The sequence below is a fragment of the Amphiprion ocellaris genome, chromosome 17, assembly GCF_022539595.1.
Source record: "Amphiprion ocellaris isolate individual 3 ecotype Okinawa chromosome 17, ASM2253959v1, whole genome shotgun sequence".
Lineage (NCBI taxonomy): Eukaryota > Metazoa > Chordata > Actinopteri > Pomacentridae > Amphiprion > Amphiprion ocellaris.
Window position 1 is genome coordinate 17521352 of NC_072782.1, and position 21423 is coordinate 17542774.

Consider the following 21423-nt stretch of genomic DNA (forward strand, 5'->3'; position numbering starts at 1 on the left):
TAGCAGTAAAACAGTGTTTCCTTATCTTTATAATCCACCAAAAATGTTCCTTTGGCTCCGTAATGGTTAATCTTAAGTCCACATTGTCGCCCCTGTGAGTTTTTCTCATATCTCTATATCATACCTGAAGTTGGACAAATAAAACCTTTGGACAGATTGGATCACCCATGTTGAAACTTTAAAAAAAAGAATTAAACAGCCCCAACCTGTTTTGGCCAGCAGCTCTTAACTCAGCCAGGTTTTACATGGGAGCATTATCATTTTAAAAGCCTTTTTACTTGCGGAGGATGATGTAATTCCCAATGAAACAGGACACAGAGAGTGATCATCGTAAGCTGTAAACCAAGAGGATACTGGGTGAGGAGAAAATAAGGCAATGAGAAGGGTGGGATCTCTATTAAGATACTATTGGTTGGATGTTTTGTTTACAGTTTGTGTTGCTGTTAAACAAGTATGTGTACCATTTCATTATTACTACATCATATGTGTTTGTCTAATTACACTTAGCAGATAGGGAAGTTGTTTTTTTCCCAGTCTTTTTCAATATACCTGCTTGTCTGACTGTACAAGTGCTCATTTCCTCTTGAGCAAATCTAGTCTTGATCCGATTCATCAGTTTTTTCTACCCTTGTTGTAAGTGGGAAGGAGAAACATGCTAGTTTAATGAACACATAATCAGTGACTAAATGCTCATGTGACATTGTTGATGAGTTTGAGGTGATTGGGTATTGCTATAGTATACAAAAACCTGTGAGAAAATTTTAGTCATGTTAAGAAATGTGTTTGCTGTGGCAGTTTTTCCACTTCATGTTTTGTTTCTAATATATTGCTGCTGGCTGATGATTAAGCCTTTGTGACACACATTGGTTTGCTGTCGGCAGAGTGGAGGAAAAAATATATTTCTGTTCAAATTTACTTTAAAGTTTTTTGCCAGCCAGAGCAAAATTTACTGTAGACTCTGTTTTTAATTGATTATCGTAAAATGATTCTAACATACTCCTCGTTGGTTTTTGTTCACGTAAATTGTATTTATTTGATTTACTTAGATGGATTTGCCCCATTCAAGTTTTTATCCTTACTTCTTCTATTCGTTCTTTAACAAAGTTGCATTTGGCAAGTTGTTAAACCTAGGTTTTGTTGTGTGTGCAGCTTTGGCCCTTCTTTCTGTTATCAGGTGCCTGCAGAGTGAGGTGTTGCATGTTTTATTGTGACTTTTAGTTAACCGGCTTGCTTGAGACTGCTTTCTATGCTAATCAACCCTGTAAAGCAGAAAAAAGTCGCTGTTTAATTGATTGTGCAATCAACAGAATGTTCATTTACAACTAATTTGTTAAGAAGTAATTTTTTTAAAATACATTTTTTAAGGAAAAAAAAGACAAACATTACTTAGTTGCAGGCTCTTATTTGAAGGGATTTACAGTTTGCTTTTTTGTTCTTCTTTGTCTTAGTATGTTGAATATATTTACATTTTGGACTGTTGGCTAGTGAAAACAAGTAATTTGGTGACCTACGGCTTTGAGAAATGTTGGAAGTTGATGAAGTGATCGATAGATCCAGATAATTATCAAGAGAGTAATTGTAAGAATAATCAATATTAAAAATAATGTGAAGTTGCAGCCCTACACCCTTAGAATTGATACCTTAATGGGAGAATAATAAACCGCATCAGCCCTCAGCTTATGGTCTTCCACTGCCAGTAAAATTTATTGATGCATTTTGTTTTATATTAACACCAGACCACAAATAAATTGTCAGCATGTGGGAATCAGTGCTGCATTGTAAAGATTGGGGACATGTGCGCTCTGCTGGAAACACTGTTTAAAAACTAGTACAATTGAACCGTGGCAATATTGGCAGCAAATGTATCCTTAAATAAGCACAATTTTAACCTTGCTTATTAATGGATGTTAGTTGGCTGTCCCCGAGTAATTAGATGAAATGATTAACAATTCTTGATGTTAGTTGCTTCTTTGTTGTGATTTTAAACTCCCCACAGACCTCTACAGTGTAATGGACTTTAGAAATGTCTTCACCCCAGTGGGGAAACTAAAGTTCAACCTGAGCATCCTGGATATAGTGTGATAAATATACCTGGCACTTATCCATGTAGTCATGCATTTTACTTTAGATGTTGCTCGGTGGTAGCCAGACCCCTTTCCCCTTTCATCTGAGGTGTGTGTCACTTCTCTTCTTACAACAAACAAAAGGAATAACTTCGAGTTGACATTGTCAGCCAGCTTCTGTTACAATGCTTTGCTGTCTAAATAGTGTCAGTTAAAACTGCTGTGTCATATTTGTCTAAGCTATTAGTAAAATACAATGTTTATGCATGTGGTCTCACTGGTTTGGTTATACGTCTGTCAGCATAGTGCTTTTTTAATTAGCATTTGGGACTTTTGATGATTTTTTTTCATGATCCTGTGCAATCCCTGTTCGTGCTTGTCCCACTGCTTATAGCAGGTGAAAGCTTGCACAAGGAAAAAAAGGATGACTTGATTGCAGGTACTGACTACAGTATTAATGTTGTGTGGTCATGTGAGAAAGCAAGGTCATGGAATTAGTCAGTGACCAGAGGATGACCATTTGTGGATAAACTGTTGTCATGCTCCTGTAGAGTAAAAGAAGAACTGGAAAAGACCCAGCTGTATGCAGGTCGTTTTCCATATATTTGCCAAGATGATTCACTGAATTATCTTTGTAAGCACCTGCAAATATTTTTTTTGGATGTGCATGTGCATCTTGATGATTGTATAGGATTAATAAAACAGAGTTTTCTGCGACACATGCTTGATTAAAGCAGATAACCACAGTAACTGAAGCAGCACAGTTAACTTGATGTGGAGCAGGCTATATTCAGGCTAGGGCTCTCCCAAGCTGATATTTATAATTTATGACAACTTTTTAGTCCCACTGACCTAACTCATGCTGATAAAAAGCACCGACTCTCCTCTTCCTACAAAATTTGCATGCTCTTGAAGAGACTAATTTGCTATAACCGTTTTTGAAAATGTTTCAAGTGTTTGAGAAATATATCATATTCTTTGTGTAATGATTCTAAATAAACCTAAAATTAACATAGCTGAGTTAATATGTACAGTATTTTGTCACCAGACTGGCAGCACATGATTTTGATTTATGACATGAGGAAGAACTGTGAGATACCAGCAACGTTTTAAGTACCATTTTGTTTTTCGTAAAGATAAATCAGTCAGAGATACACAGTATGTAGCATATATTTATTGATTCTTTTTCTTGGTCTGTTGCCCACTGGTTGTTAAAGCTGACTTAATAAATAGCAAATAATATCCATTAATGCTCGTAGATATCGATTTTGAATGAAGAGGCTATAAAATGAGGTCTTTCATAATGCAGGTGGATGGACCATAACCAGCTTCGCATCAGCATATTGACTCATAATTTGTGGGAAAAAAGGTAAATTTACATACCATTTGACATGCTGGTGTATTGGTTTTAAATGCATCAGTGCATTCAGCTTCCCCCTAATGATTTCCCTGCTTCTGTGACCCAGTTAGAAAAGCATCTGTCTCTGCCTAATGCAGTCTTGCCGTCTATCAGCAGGTATGTTCATAAAGTCAGATCTGTCTTCTGTTTCATGTCTAATGGCCAAATGATTACACAACAAAAGAACTCACCCTGCCAAATAGTAGGGAACAAAGTAAAGCTTGTTAGTGGTATGAAAATATGACGTTTTTCTAGAGGAACTAATGTAATGGAAGGATTTTGAAAGGGTTTTTTTTTACCAAATTTGAAAGAGGAAAGAAAAGTGAGGTTTTTTGAAATAAGCCCTAAGAAATGGTCTGTTGTAATTACAGCTACAGATAAGCTTTGTATCTCTGCTATAAGCAGCCTACAAACTGTACAGCCCAACTGATTTTATATGCAGTGGGCTTGGCAGTGCATCGTCTATAGGGTGTCTACATATGATAAGGGCCTGAGCGTTTGGTTGGAGTCAAACAATATAGCCAGCATCACTTATTTCTTATATAAACAAGACATACATAGATTCATGTTGAAGAAAAGCATAATATCCTACATCAGTACAGTCATCCCCTGACATGTATCCCAACTGTGAGGGAAATAAATGACTGCATGCAGGGCAACATATTTACTGAGCAGTAAAAACAGTCAGAGATACAGTATTTCTAACAAACTAGCTTTTTAGGCACATTTTATAGATTTTTAGGTCAGTCTGTCTTTAAAATGGGCTTCTTACATATTGTAGTTCCTCGGTTCAGTTATATGATATTATTTTTTACTCTTGCAGTGAGAATTTTTTTATGAGGTTTGGGAGCCTGATTCAGCTCATTGCAGCTTAGTTCATCCATATTCATCAGTTTATCTCATACTGCGGCACATGTAGTCAAAAAAAAAAAAAAACCCAACCTTTTTTTCTACCTAACATGGAAAGATATTTTTATATATTGTGGACAGTGTGGTGCTTTATTGATGAGGTAGTGATTATGCGTAAAATATTAAAGTTTTGTCCAGTAATCCTTGCTAGTGCAGGTATTAAAACTTGCTCCATTTGTGCACCATCTCTTACCCGAACTTACTATTTAATTCCCCCAGAAGACCAGTACTTAGATGTGGTACTTTAATTATATAATTTGTATGTTGATGCCTTATTAGTTCATGTTTTATAGCCAGAGCACCCAGTATTCATATTAGCTAAGGTTTTGTCAACACCGACTTATATATAGCAGAGATACATTGCAGTTCAAATCTGCTGTCGGTATGCAACTTGTGGTCACATACTATTTTCATGCCTAAAAATCTAAGTGATGCTGCACAGCTGAGGCTCAATGATAAAAGGTCAACAATTAAATTAAACATATATTTTGCTTTTGATCCACTTACAGAGGTCCTTATTGTTATTATAGAAAATACATTTAGTATACATTTACTTCCATATACTGCTAAATTAACAGAAAGACCCTCCAGTGTGATTTATGATGCTCACACCAATCAGATATCCATATTCGATACAGGCATCGATGTTTTGATCACATACCGAGCCACAGTCTGTTTCATTTCAGTGAAAAATGCGAACAGTTCCCCCTTCACTGAGGTATTGTTAAACTGAGATAATGTTTTTCTTGTGTGCACAGGCGAAGTAGGGGGTTTGGAGCCACAAAAAAGCTCTATGTTTTGCTTCCAATCATTGAAGTGTGCTGCGATTTAAACAGGCTGAACAGGCACAGGCTGTTCAGCGCCTTGTTCACTGACCCCAATACACTGTAGCCTGCCTAGGATGTCATGTGACCAGTTGCAGTTTTGTTATTGCTCCGTGTTTATGTCAGTTTAGCAGTTGTGTAAAAAGCCACACAAATTGCACACATTGTCACCTTTATTTGCAAACCTCCTCATTTGCTGATGATGTCATGAAACAGGCACACCTTAAACTGCATTGCACATACACTGCGTTTGGTTACAACATCATGTTTGGCAGCCGTTTGAGAACAAGCCAAATTAAATTTAAGCTTACAATGTTGTGTACTGTCAATTAGCGGAGCAAACCAACCGACTGACCAAGACAAGAGAAATTGGTATTAATAATACTCAATTATCCCAGTAATAAGAAGTAATGGCATTATTAACATAGCAAACAAAACAAGCAAGCATCTTTATTGCTTGCCTCCATCTGTGTGATTGACTTTCCAAAGAAAAAACATAAGCCCAGCCTTTCCGGAGTTTAATGAAAAACTGAGACAAATACATTTTTTTATTATGCTGTGTTAGATAAAAAATTATATGCAATGTCTCCTTAAAGCTTTCCAGAACATAGATATGTCTTTAAGGATCTTGAAAGACCACTGATATGTCATTTTCTAACATTTTATCTTAATCAAAAAAGTACAAACACTTATCACTAAATATCTACCAAACCAACAACGAGTGTTAATATCATGCTGGTTAATATTTGTTGCCTCTAAATTTAAATAAAATTTAGAATTAAGATAACACTGTGCAGAGATGCAGGCATTTGTGTCCATTTCAAATATTATTGCAGCACACAAGTCTCGATGCTGAATTACAGAAATCTTGTCATGCATAGGATGAATTAATGTTCAGGTGATTTCATTCACTTGGACTGCAACTGATGATTATTTTCATTGTCGATTAGTCTATGGATTATTTTCTTGATTAGTTTAACCTATAAAATTCAGAAAATGGCGACAAATGTTGATCAGTTAATAGTTGACAATGAATCAGTTGATGGTTATGGGTCTATCCTACATCCAGCTACTTTTTGCTTTACAGGATGACTGTAATGGCAATGAGGCTGTCTGAATGAAAGGCAAGTAGCTGTAAAGGAGAATAGAGAAAATTGAGTGTGACTACCCTCCAACACCCTCGCTGCAGACACCCCCAATTTGAAATTGACTCTTCTCTTGCTTTATTCCTGGGTGTGAGATGGGGGTGAACTTTTGTTTGGCAAGATTCAGTATCCCAAATAGATGTGAGAAGGATAAAGGCACCCAGGAGGAAGTGGAGCAGAAACTAATGAGTGTCAGTGCAGTCCAATGTGTTTGCAGCTGATTGGGAGATGCTATGAATAAGTCAAAATTTCTCTTCCATTCTGTGTCTTTCTCCTCCCCTCATTTGCTGCTACTTTCTCTCCCTCCCACTTCACTGCTCTATAGCTCTATTGTGCTCGGTGTGGATAGTGGAGGGATGATCCTATCTTTTAGCTGGCTCAGTTTGTCTCAGATCAGCTGGCAAGGCTAATGCTCCTCCAGACATGCACAGACAATACTGTGGTGTTGTGCTCTGACCTGAGAAGCCAGATCATGTCTCATTCCTTCTTGTTAAGGGTCTTGTTTTTAGAAGAGCTGGATTATCCTCGTTGCATGGGAATTTTTTTTATCTGTAAAATACAGCGTATGCTGTACTCAATGCTCGTTGTTGCAAAACAGTTTGATCTCATTTGATTCTTGTCATGTTTTAAATTTCCCAGAATATGTAAAAAACATGATCAGCATAATATGAAATTTACTAGGAGATGGTCATGGTGAAAATTAATTTATATTGTGTAGCTATCTGTGCTTCATGTGTGTCCTAAGGCAGGACTAACTTGGCACATAGAAGGAGCGTTTCTATTTCAGTATGTCCTTACTAACCTAACGAATTCCACCTCCGTTTAACAGTTCTGTGTTGTTACAGAAATATTTGCTGATGAGTAAAAGTAAACTTTTTTTGTTGAACATAATTAACATTAGCTTCTACACTTAGAAACCCAACCCTTAACAGGCATAACATAAGTGATGACAGAGAAAAGAGGGTTTTTTGACCTAAATTTGACTACTTACCATGCACCATGAATAATGTGCCTTTAACAAGCTTAAGCAGTTTGGATTTTGGCAGTTTTCCATTAACTTTTACAAGACATTAGACTAATATTGAATATAACAATATGTGACAGGTTCTGTGACACAACAGGCGTCTCATACTGTAGAAAGTTAGTTTTATGGTATTATTTTAAGCATATGATTGTGATAGCATTACCGTGAACATTATACAGCATCATGCGTCATAAAACGCCATCATGAAAATATTGTAAGGATTATCAAAGTCAGCAGCTTTTGAATCTACTGATTTGGACTTAATAGTTTATTGCAAGGTCATTCCATAGTTTTCAAATGGGACTAAAGCAATCGGAAAGTTGTTTTAGTGTTTGACTGATGTTTTTTTCAGGGCCAAATACTGATTTTTTTTTTAGCCTTTAAGGAGACAGATACCCAATATTTATAACAGCTATACACCTGCAGTGAAAATGTTGGTGTCAAATTTTTAGAAAAACACAAACTCCATCTCAAAGCTTTATTGAAATACCTGTGTTTATGTTTTACGTGTTTAATTAAAAGAACATTTTTATACCATTCATCCAATGTTGATTGGCTGTTACTTGTGTTGTGTAACCACTTAAATGCTGCTGTGAGCAGGACATTACTTCAGACCACATGTAGTGACTACAAATGGAGATGTCGCTGCATCAGTAGCACATTTTAACTTTAACTTAAATTGCTGAATATCGAATCCAACCAAGTAGATAATTGGCTAGCCATTTTTGTTTGTACAACTTAGTTTTAAGCAGTGTTTCTTATGTTGTCTTTTCTTGTCTTTTTTATTAGATAAGCATATTGTCATTGGATCTATCATCAACCATCCACTGGGATCCAGGCGCTTGAGTCCTAAATGACAAGGTATGTAAGAGAGCCAGTGTAATGTCATATAGTGTTCTATTGGTAGAATACGGTTTTTCTATTTATTTCAACAGAAACTGATTTTTAGTATTACATTACCTTTTGTAGGCGGTTGGGTGACACGTCAAATACCCCAGAAATAGGATGATTGATTGTGAGATTTATTTTTTGGATTTAGATGGAAATTTCTGTGTCTTGAAGCATTCATGTCTGTATGTGCCTTTTTGCTTCCACTGAAGTGATGTTGTAAAGTCAAACATTAGTCCCACTTTAACAAGAAACAACAAGAGCGCCCCACCCTGTTTTCCTGGAGGCCAAGAGACATGATACACCCGCCAAACTTGCTCTGTGTGCGATCAGCATCCTATTTCATCCTAAAAAGGTCAGAAAATAGCTGTCCTCAGATGTTGTTCAGCCCACTTGAACCTACTGCACGACCAATACACACTCCACTGCAGGAAAAGCTCTCCTTACATTTGTGACATTTAGCCAATATGGCAACTGCAAGGACTGCAGCAAAAATCAGCATATCATATACACTACCTGTCAAAAGTTTGGACACGCCTTCTCATTTAATGGTTTTTCTTTATTTTCATGATTATTTACATTGTAGATTCTCACTGAAGGCATCAAAACTACGAATGAACACATATAGAATTATGTAGTAAATAAAAAAGTGTGAAATAAATCAAAACATGTTTTATATTGTAGATTCTTCAAAATAGCCACCCTTTGCTTTGATTTCTGCTTTGCACACTCTTGGCTTTCTCTCCATGAGCTTCGTTCCTCTTCCATGCTTCACGGTAGGAACCATGCATATAGAGACCATCCATTCACCTTTTCTGCGTCGCACAAAGACAAGGCGGGTGGAACCAAAGGTCTGAAATCTCATCAGACCAAAGCACATATTTCCACTGGTCTAATGACCATAAAGGTCTGATTGGTCAGTCTCCTCTGAACAGTTGATGTAGAGATGTGTCTGCTACTAGAACTGTGTGTGGCATTTATCTGAGCTTTAATCTGAGGTGCTATTGACTTGCGATTTCTGAGGCTGGTGATTCAGATGAACTTATCCTCAGTAGCAGAGGTGATTCTTGGTCTTCCTTTCCTGGGGCGGTCCTCATGTGAGGCAGTTTCGTCGTAGCGCTTGATGATTGTTGCAACTGCACTTGGGGATACATTCAAAGTTTTTGCAATTTTCCGGACTGACTGAGCTTCAGCTCTTAAAGTAATGATGGACTGCAGTTTCTCTTTACTTAGCTCATTGGTTCTTGACATAATATGGATTCTAACAGTTTTCAAATAGGGCTGTCAACTGAGTACCAACCTGACTTCTGCACAGCACAACTGATGGTCCCAACCCCATTAAGAAGGCAAGAAATTCCACAAATGAACCTTGACAAGGCACAGCTGTGAAGTGAAAACCATTTCAGGTGACTACCCCATGAAGCTCACTGAGAGAATGCCAAGGGTTTGCAAAGCTGTCATCGAAGCAAATGGTGGCTACTTAGAGGAATCTAAAATATAAAACATTTTCAAAGTTATTTCACAATTGTTTGTTTGCTACATAATTCCATATATCTTGCTTCATAGTTCCAATGTCTTCAGCATGAATCTACAATGTAGACGGTAGTAAAAATAAAGAAAAAATATTTGAACGAAAAGGCGTGTCCAAAATTTTGACTGGGAGTGTGTATGCATCTAACATCATGTTATTTGGCAGCATGGTCATTCAGACTGTTTGAGGTGTTCTTATTGTGCTTCTTGATGGGTACAAATATGCTTTTGTCTGTGCAGTAATTGCAAGAACATTTAATGCAGCTGCTTCACTGGTTTTCCAGCAAAACATTATAAAATTGCTTTTACTGTGACATTCAGGATCTGTGAAATTGCTGATTGTGATCATGGAGAACATGTGTTTACACAAACAGTTTTAAGGTGTGCTTGGTTGACAGGCTGCCTGAAGGCCTGCAGTCTGGATGGAAAGGACAAACTGGTCAAAAAGTCCCCACAGGGTTTAGATTGTATTACAGTTGTCTACAGCGATCAAGAAATGACTTCTATTGAGCTGTGGATATGATAACTATAGATATGTTTTTATAGGTTAGATTATGAAGATATTAGTGAAGACCTCTGTATCGTCTTTTACAGTCACTATGCTGTCAGACATGCTACTTGGGTTGCACATTTTGCCAGTGTGTTTGGATAACTGGATTATTACATTTTCACTATGTTCAAAATAGTGACCATAGATGATGCATTTGTAAACATCAAGACAGACCCTACATACCGTATGGTCAGTGTGCCTCAAGGACACTATGGATGTACATGTCTTGTGACTTGAATAGTGAAACAACAATTCCAGATGACAGAAGGCATGTTATGTGAACCCACTTCTATTTGATACAGCTTTTTTTTTTTTTTTTCTCACTGATGGGAACAATCTTGCCTTTCAAACCCTGGTGTTTAGCTTTGTTTTGTTTGACTACTTGGCATCTTCCATATCTCATAGCTGTGCTGCTTGCATGACCTTCACAATTCTGTAGGGCTTTTCATCATTTGATGCCTGGATGTAAACTGAGGTCAGCTAATTAGTGTCTAAAAATCATTTGATGTCAGTAAAGCCTTTCTTAGACAAGTGATACATAACATTAGTGGCTTCATCAATCTGTTTTAAGTGACTGCATTTTGTAATTCAGACAAAGATCAGTCTTACATTAATGTTCCTTGTGGCTTCATTAAGTCATTCCCAGTGAAAAAGAGAACTTAGGTCAAGTTTCTGTTAATAAACAAAAGACAAAATCCAAACTAATAGCAATCTTATCAAACTGTCCAAATAACTGTGTATTTGAAATTCACATTAGCAAACAAGTTTGCTACTCAGCAACCACGCCATGACAATAACTTTATTGATGGCGATAACACGACCACAAAGACAATAGAACTCTGGGTGACCTTCTTCTTGTTCCTCTGAGACCATGTTGCTTGTCAAATCTGCATACCTATTCATTACCACAACAGCACACAGCTCAGACTTGCATAATGTTGAAAGTGATATGAAAATGTTACGAGGTCCGACCTGGTAAGATTGCCGTTCTGACTTTTATGGGAAAGTGATCCTCGTTAAGACATGAAGACGACATGTTCAAATACCTTTAGATTAATGGAAACGTGCATTTCTGAAAGGGGCTTAATAGGGACACCAAATTCATGGGACTGAAAATCATCAATGCACAGCTACATAATGATGATGATGGAGTAGATTTTCAGCACTATGATGAATACATGTCCTTTGCAGGCCTGTTCTAGACTGACACAAACTATCATTCATTCACACAGTAGCGGTGGATAGTGAGTCAGGGCACATCTACCAAGCATTTTATTGTGTGTGACACCTCTTTAAAGAGTGTAAGAGCTCTGGTCATGTTGGAGGTCTTATTTTTCACTATTATTTTTTTAAAATTTTATTTAAATTTTTTGTTTACAGTTGACGGTCCATCAGCTCAATCTTTTAAATATGATTTTTAAATATGCTTCCAGTATAGGGATATTTTTTGTGACCTTTACCTCACCATTTTGTTTGGCAGCATTCATATAAGGCAAAGTTTTCACACTTTGGTTTCTTATAATGAGAATTAATCGGTGTAACAGCTGTAACTAGTGATTTGTAGATTTTATCTATCCTTTTGTATGTGATTCAGTATCTTACCAGAGCATCTAATTGATTTTTTTCCATGCAAACAAACAGTGACTTTGGCTTTGAGGCCATTTTGCCATTGTTAGACCCTCAAATATTTCTACATGATCAGGTACTGGTTTTTGCAAGACTTGACAGCCTCACGGCCAAATATTGCTCAGTGGCTTTTTAAAAAAACCTTCAGCTTCAGGGTGTGATTTGTCAGTTTGGGTTTTCTCCAACATGTTTCCCATGTAGACAGAAAATGTTGATAGCAAAGACTACATGGGGCAAGATGAAGACATAGTTTTATTATCAAAAAATACAGAAATTCACGCTCAACTGTGTTTAACTTGATGTAGAGGATGTGGTAAGTGTGCTTTCAAGTCAGTGAGGAAAAAAGATCAAAGTTTGTGTGTTGCTTTTCTCAATAATTGAAAAAAAAAATCATGAATTATTAAGAACAGACTTTTTGAATAGAAACTGATATTCTGTATTTTACAATCCCACCCTTTCATATTTTCACAAATTTTAAGGGAAATTTACTGCTCAAATTTTCTATTTTAGAAAATACACAAATTACAGTGCTTTATATGATGAGATTATGAGAAAACTTTTATGTTACATGCTATCTTTTCAAGTGGTTTTTCATTGGCAACCAATTTAAAAAGGCATTTAATGAGCAAACTTTATGACTTTAACGAGACATTAGGGGGGTTTATCCAGTTCCGTATTCTGCAGAAGGCAAACAAGGAAAATGCGGCAGTTGTCTACATGGATGCACGGCTCTGACCTGAATGTGTCTGACCTGGTTATTGAGACTTGGCAAACTGCGTTTCACTCCCTCTGTCTTTCTCGCTCACATGGACAAACACACAAACAGACAAGCGACTGTATCTGATACCTAGTCTCCTATCTCTCTTTACACGGGAAGTATCATCTTTCAATCACAGGTATCACTGAGAGGGTTTTTAAGAGCTTCTTTTAGTATTATAGACAATTTGAATTCATTATTTCAGATTTCCTATATACATTTAAAGAGACTTATTCACGTAATTCAGCGCCACTCAGAATTATATTTACCTTTGCTGTGTGCTGATGATTTGACGTTGCTATTGCTTTTTATTTCTGGCTTACTTTATTAGCCATTTTACTGGTTTTCCATTCTTGGCCATCTGTGGGAGCAGCCTGGATCATGAGCAGGCAGCCCTCCAGGTCTATTTAAGATCTATAAGTTGACAACAAGACAAGCAACATTGATCTGAGGCGCTTGAACTCACTGTTCAATCAGCATACTAACATTAATGCTGTGCTTTTCCTGTACTTCATGGTTCCAGATAAACTATAACTGAGAAAATGGTAACTATGCATTCAAAGTGCCACGTGGGAGTGATATTGAAGCAGAACAGATGACGCTCTTGACTCAGCATCAAATGCCAGGCACAGTGAACCCGAACGCCTTATGCTTACTGCTACTGTTGTGGCTGTCACATGTTCTTCCACAGAAAAATAATGTTTATGCCAATCCAATTTAGATAAATGATATTTGAAATAGAAAAGAATGAGGGAAATATAGCCTGCCTCACAGTTTTGCAGTAATAGCTTGCTGTAATGTTTTGTGTAAAGGAAAGAATATATGTCAGTAAATGTTGTAGGATGGCCTTACTTCATCACCAGAAAGAGCAAAATATTTAAAATGCAACAAAGTGCCCTTTTTTGCTGTCACTTTGGATATTTAATCACAACAATCGGCAATTGGAGTGTAAAAACTATTTGTGACGTATCATGGTTTACACAGTCACAATACTACACATCAGGAAGACATTTCATTGTTTTTACACTTTGTAAGGAGGTGTTTTGCGTTGATTTATGACTCACGCTGGGCTATGCCTGCATTAAGGGGATTGTTCAGTGGCTTATGAGCACCAGAAACTTTAATTGGATCAGTTCACCCAGTCAATAATCCTATGCTGTTTTGATTGTTGATCTGAAAATATGCTATATGATAAAAATGAAACTGAAAATGTTTCAACTTTTTTGTCAAATATCTGTTTATCACTTTGGCAGCCAGATTTCTGCTTTTCTAGGTAATTTGTTCATTGAAACATATACTGCACATCTTCTTGTATAAATAAAACCACAAATATTATAAAATACTCAACACCATAAGAGTTTATCCCACATTTTGGGTCTGCTCTCTGCAGAAATACATCCCAGGGGTTCATATTTAACTGGATCTCATATTTAATTAAGAACTTAGCAGCAGAAAGGATTTTTGAGTCAACTAACATTCACAGCCAGAGGGACTCTGCTTCTTTGCCTTGGTTAGGTCTTAATGAGGAGAAACTGCTCCCCAAAAATATGGACTTGTGTTTTGAACCATGACACATCTGCATGCATTGATCTATATGAGGTCTTTTGGCGTGAAATGTACAAGAAAGAAATATATAATCTAAGTCATGACCTAGATAGGCTTCAAAGTATTTTGATTGAAACTTGAAACATCAATGAGAAGAAGCTAAAGGATGGAATTCAGGAATCAAAATCCAAATTCTTTAAAATGAAAACTGGCCAGTTTACACAATGCAACATCTATGCAAACACTTGAGGCAAACTATTCCAGCAAGTCAGCAGTAGACACGCTCCTCCTGTTGCAGCTCTTAGCATATCACATTCTGTTTTCAAAATAGAGACTTTGCTTTGGGTTAGACCTCGAAAACATTTGGAACATTGTGGAAATAAAGTAGTAAGATAACAGAAGAAATAAAAAAACAAATGCATGTCGAGGGAGGAAAAAGTAAAATGTTGAGTGCTTTGCTACTGAGGGCTGTCAGCTTACAGCTGATAAAACTGCTAGTTCATTTACGAAGTCCCTGTTGTCCTCTGTCAAGCACAGTGGTCTAGTAACTGCTATCCTTGTTAATAAATAATGCTTTTCTGACTGCAAGTGTTCCCCAGATTACATATGGAATAGCAGGCAAGTGAAACAAACTTGTAAGTGATTCAGTGAGACTTACCACTGTTTAACTGTTACGGAGTTAATAGGTTCTCTGCAATTGCAACTTGGGAATTAACTGTCTTCATATCTTAGCTTTAACCATTATCTGTTGGTAAAACAAGAGTTTTGTGAAATTTCTACTTTAGTTTTTCTCATTTCATCAGACCAGCCCAACTTTGTAGGCCAGACATAGGCAAAAAAAAAACAATCAAAACATTGTGGCTTGTCGGCTGAAAATGTAACTTTTTTTCTTTCACCTTCTTTGCACTGACAGTAAAATAGAGAATTGACGTCAACTGACGACTGTGGGGAGCTCGTCTCACAGGATACCCTGTTGTTGCATATCTCAGCAGATTTGTCTTCATGTAGACAGGAAGTGGCTTTCAGCGACACAGAAGGTAGTACATGAAAGTCTCTGGCTGTTGTTCTGATCATGAAACCTGCACAGTTCACTTCACAGTGAACTATGATTAAGTTATGGCGTCTTGTGTCAGTAGCTACTTGGTTGACAATTTTTCTCCATAAGGAAAGTTGGTTGTTGATGATGGCTAATGATTCTCGCCTGCTACATAGCCACTTCATAAACAGTCCTGCAATTATTTACAGCAAAACTATAGTCTTCAGTAGAACACACTGAGTAGAGATGCTGCAGTAAGTGGTTCATCTTACTATTCAGTGTGTCTGTTAAAGCACTGAGAACACATTGTAAAACAACGCAAAAATAAAAAAGAACGTTTTATTCATTCATAACTAGGCAGTTCTACATCTATTTTGCCCACATCTAATTGATGCCACACTTAATAATCCATTCATTAAAACACATGACACAGTTGAGCCATATCTGTAAAGATTGCATGACAACAATAGGCGAGTACCCTTGTTAATTATGTAGAAATCAATTGAAATGTAAATTAATCAAATGTAGTAATTACTTATGTTGCTAATATAGTGCTGGTCCAAATGCCATCACCATTTCACGTTTTCCACATACAGACATTTCAACACTTAACTTAATAGCAGGACAGACTGTTATCAACTTGCACAAAAGGCCAGAAGACAAACATGCTAATTAATCACCCCACTGTGTAGAAAGAGGACATAACCTTTGGAAATGGATCGCTTTTTCCCTAGTCTTCGTCATTCTCTGGGGGATCCATGACATCTCTATAACCTTAGTGTTGTGAAGGCTTGAGCAAATGAAGTGGAAATAAGACTGCACTCATTTGCCCCAGGCTCATCCGTGTCCAAAAAAAGTATTGTGGGAATTATTCATTAGAGTAATTATGATAGTCATCTCAAAGGGAATCGAAATGAAGACACCCTGGATTCAGAATATTAGTAATCCTCTGCACTGTGAGCCAGGCTGTGTGTGCAGAGTACAAGAGAGGAAAGAATGCGTCCCATTGCAACTTAAGATGGTTCCAATTAGATATTCTCGCTGAAAGAAAGTTTTGTTGGCATAAGTGCAGCTTCTTTTCACAGAAAGAGATTATGATTTGCATGGCTATCCTATGCAACTATAAATGCCTTCACTGCAGTTGCTAGATAAATCCACAAAGGCTTTCATCTAAAGTATGTTATACCTATGCACACCAGTAATACGATTTTTACAAGTTGCATTATTATTAAAGAAAAAACGTTTTTTACACCTTTTTACATGTCTTTAGCAACAGTGGGAATTGATCAGTAAATCTCAATCTGTCAATACAGTATGTCATGGAAAGTTTAAAGCATCAAAGTATTGCTGAAATGATTCCATGACTAATTTGAGTAATTCGATTACATTCATTTAATCCACTATATACTGTACTATACATGCATGGTACAGTGCGACTGTCTGCTCGTGATCCACTTTGATGGTTATTTCTGTTGCACAGCGCGCTTACTTTCACTGTTGATGCTGTAATGCGCATGCCAACTTACTTGATTAATCACCAGAATAGTTGATAGAATACTCGATTATTAAAATAATCAATAGCTGCAGCCCTACATCAAAGTGATAAGAATTGAGAATAAAATAGCCATTTAGGGTTTTTTTAACCAGTTCTGTTAACTCTCTGAACTCTTAAACCCTGCCAATGGATTTAAAAGGCATGTTATATTTAAAGAATCCCCAAAATTGCATTTTTTTTTAGAACCAGAAACGATAGAGATTTTTGCATTTTCAATTGTCCAGACGTCCTTAAACTAAGCATGTGTGACTTCTAGTTTTATCTGGAAAATTAACTAAATGTAAGCCTAAAATAGGGATATTTCATCAAAATCGCATTATTCTACATATCTCATTTATAAATTTGTCAAAAAATAAACCACGTACACTAACCAGTTTTAGTCAAACAAAAAAGCAAATTCATTTACTCAAGCAGAATACACATTTTTGTTATCAAATTAGTCAGAGATAACAGGAGAAGGCACTTTCAAGATTTGTGAGACAAGCACAAAACCTCACTTGCTCTAACACAAGCTCTTAACATTGTGACCAAATAACCTCGTGGACTTAGCTGTGATGGGGGCGTGTAGTTGTGCGTCATAGTGTATGTGGGATGACTGCATCTTCAAACACAGCTTGTTGATAGTCAGTACTGGGTATTGTTGGGATGGTTGAAGCAGATAGTGGCTTGAGACTGAGCAGATTTTTTTTCTCTGCGATTATTGAATATATTTGAATTCTTCTGTTTTCTTACAGTCACAGTATTGTGTAGTATTTGATCTCCCTGGTGTTTTAATGTGTTGAGTTGTATGCTGGTACTCAGAAAAAAAAAACAACTGTTAAGTGTCTCAGAGATAAAGAAACTGCATATCCAGCTTTCTTCCAGAGCTACAGCTTGTTCAGGAACAATAATAGACAGTTTTGTCCCACATTTACAAAGAGGTGATATACAGACCCTTGCGTAAATGTATTCTGATACAGAGGAATGTGTGTGTTGCATGTAAATGTAGAAATAGATGTAATTGTCGGTGCTAGGATGAGTTTGTCCTCTCACAGCCGGTCTGTTCGGAGTAGAAAATTGGGAAGATGCTGTAAAAAGCTCTTTGTCACAGATCAGATTACTTACCCTCATTTCAGCACAAATTCAAAGAAAACAATCATGGTTTTGTTTTCTGGAGTCAGGCAAGACCACTGAGACCTAAGATTGAGTGAGAACCAAAACCAGAGGGAGAGCAAAACTGGAACTTCAGGTTCCACTCAGCTGCATTCCCTGTCACAGATACTAACAACAGGCTTGTCTTTCTACCTGTTTCAGCTGTATTTTCAGCCACCGTTTCCTGTTGCTTAGCTTTTATTCATGATTTTCTTATGTTCTTAGGCCATGCTGTGGATAAAATGCCTGCATGCTGACTGTCAGCCATTTTAAAGTACGAAAGAAAGGGATATATGTGTAAAGTATCTGTGCTACTACTTTGTTTGAGAGTTAGGAGCATGGAAATGTGGCTCTGTGTGTCTTAGTTAGCTGATGAACTGCTGTCTTCTTCACTCAATATCCCACTGCATTATTGAGAAGCAGCACTTCTCCTGTTGTGGCAGCTGGAGTTGAATGTGATGCCGTTAATGAGGTGCCCAGAGGAAAGACAACATTAGGGACTGTGTTGTACACTTCTCTTTACCAAAGCGATGTTCCCTTCCTTGCTAATGTCTCTATAAAACACGTCATGTTCTTAAAATATCTGAGTAAGAGATTTATTGTAAATAGAAAATACTTGTGTAGCAAAACTTCATGGATAATAAAACTAAAGTTGAAAAAACTGTTATTGGATGTTATTGGATAATTTCCTTTGTTACAGTGTTGTCTCTCAGTTGAATAGGGCTGCAATTATTAATGAATATCTTCTGTTTGTGTACTGTGTGAAATTATCAATTTGCTTATTCATTCTGCATTGTTATATGTATATGCAAGTACCATCTGTGTAAAAAGCAGTGTAAAAGTACTCTAAATAGAAACCGTAGAAAGATGCAGATTTGTGTTTGTTCACGGCAATGTGGTATCTTTTTCTAGTGCGTAGTCATTTTGAAATATACTTGGGTTGAAGCATAATATGCCACCTAAAGGTTGTGACATTAGATTTACCACAACCAAGAAAATAATCAATTGTGTGAATCCTACTTAGATGGACAGAGCTATTGGACTTTTGCTGTGTTCAATTTGTAAGAGAAGAGTAAAAAGGATCTCCACGGTAAGGGGCAGGATTCCATTTGAAAGTGGTTAAGGCCACATTATAGTAAGGTTAAGAGAACAAGCCTATAGCCCCCTGGCACTCCGCCCTACATTGAGGAAGTGGCTTTTTCTTTCCTCTTCCTCCAGAGATGGAGGCGCTTCAAGTATATCCCACAGGCTCTGCAGGTTGTTATCTGCCTTTTTTCCCTCCTGCATTGTTTTTGTTTGCCATAATCTCTAATGTAAAATTTCAGCTGTGGTGCAGCAATCCTGTAACAGTCCAGTGCAATCTGGATCAAAAGCTCCTTTCATAAGGCAAGAGCTAGCCGTACTAATCACATTCTGCCATATCAACCAGACGAGTACTATAAATAACACAAGCTGCTTGCTACCCTCAAATGCTGCACTTGCATTTCCGTTTAACCCATGACACACACAAAAACACATACTCACACAGGCTCATCAATGATACGTACTGTGCCTATTTTGAATTTTGCTATTTAGCTCCTTTTACTTTTTGTTATTTCCTTTTAGTAGAAAGCTCTACAATGATTACATACTTCGAACAACCCAGTGAGGTTGACTTAAATTGGGAGTAGTGTTTAGAAATGATTAATTTATTCCTAACACATTTTCTACTGGATAAACTAGAAGTAGGCCAGTGAGTCCACGGTGACCACAGTGGAAGGCACTGGTGACCTTTGGAGAACTCACAGGAGCATGAAATGGTGGCCCTTCGATGACAGTTCTTTTGCGTTGACCACCTTTTGTAGAACCTTCTGTACAGCTTCTTGTCAGTCAGTAGCTCTCTACATACGTAGTTAATAAGTGAATGCAGCTGTGTGTTTTTTGTATGATTTTGTGTGCCACAGAACTGATTCTACCCATGACCGTCCCCGTAGTCTCTATAGCAACAGCACTGACTCAGGAGGCACTTAAGTTACAAGGAGAGGGTTGTGACAGGGAAGTGGTTTCCTGGCTCTGAGTGGGAGAATAAAGTGGGAATCTGTGACTGGCCTGCCCTCTGGACTGTTTCATTCACTGCTGCACATAGGAAGCCACAGGGATCACTGCCAGGCTGCAGAGTCACATGTCCACCATTCACACATGCCCACACATTTTGAAATTTATGAACAAATACAGACAGTGTTTGCATAAACTGGCACTGTAAATGTTTTTTTTAAGGATTTTAACAGTGTCAGGCCGAACACTTGCTATCAGGATGATTTAAGTAATGTGTTGCTTAAATAAGTAGGCTAAGAAAGAAAGTCTCAGCCGAGAGCTTAACATGTCTGGAAATCTGTATTGCATGTCTTGAATTTTTTTTTTTCAGTTCTGAAGTCAAAAGCTCTTGATGAACTAAAGCTGGGTGAATGTAGTCAGTCATCATTCCTGTAACATGTAGGTCAGTGGATAAGCCTATCTATGTTGTAGACAGTGCAGTTCTCATTAGTGTGCTGACTTCCCGATTACTCTTAAGGGAGGGGGGTCTTCAACTAACCAGACAGCCAGCCTAGCAGTGCCAGTTATGTAGTCCATTTCTCTTTCTCGTTATTTTCCACGTAGGAAAAACTTTCTTGTAGTAGAAAGTAAAAACAGCACAAAGGAAAGGGCACGGAAACCATAACCAACATGGTCACAAAGGAGATAGGGAATAGATGTATAAGTTTGGTCAGTGCTCTACTATTGAAATAGTGCTTCAGCTGCACAGCAGTGATTTAATATCTTTACACATCATTAGTCTGTTATGTATTATGCAAATGTAACCAGGATTCTTCATGGTTTAGGAAATAATGTTTAAAATGTCATGGAATGCAGTAGTAGCAATTCCTGTAATGATTGCTTTGAAGGACTACGTTTTCAAATTGTACCTGACTCACAAGGTTACCATCCAATGAGCCTTGTTGTGTACAACATTGTACAACATTCTTTTGTTTTTTAAGGAGTGAGGCTGGCAATATTCTGTGATTATCATCTTCTCAACGAAGCTCTATAACAAAGACTACAACAAGTGTTAGTTCAATCTTCTGCCAAGGCAAAAACCATTGTGGAGGTGTTTTCAGTGCCTTTTTTTGTCTTTCTGCAAGATTACGGCAAAAAGCTACCTAGCGGAATTTCACAAAACGATGTGGGGATGTGAAGCATGGACAGAGGAAGAACTCATGAAATTTTAATGCAGATCCAGATCACTCCCTTTAAACTTGCAAGATAGGGCATTAACTTTGACAGAGGACTGCATGTCTTTCTATCTTCTGTCTGTTCTATTATGTGAAGTCATTTAGAACCCATGCTGAAGGTCTGAATTGATTCTTTTAGCAGCTTTGAAATGTTCAGCACATCCACTCTTAATCTTCCTCAGTGTGCTCTTCC

At 37.3% G+C, this 21423-nt stretch overlaps 1 protein-coding gene across 3 annotated transcripts in view; it reads left to right on the forward strand.

The window, feature by feature from the left end:
• Positions 1–21423, forward strand: part of erbin (erbb2 interacting protein) — a 56572-nt gene that overhangs the window by 2434 nt on the left and 32715 nt on the right. For all 3 annotated transcript variants that reach the window (XM_023266642.3, XM_023266645.3, XM_023266644.3), the window contains exon 2: positions 8154–8225. The gene's annotated coding sequence lies outside the window, so the exon portion shown is untranslated. The remainder of the gene's footprint in view (positions 1–8153; positions 8226–21423) is intronic.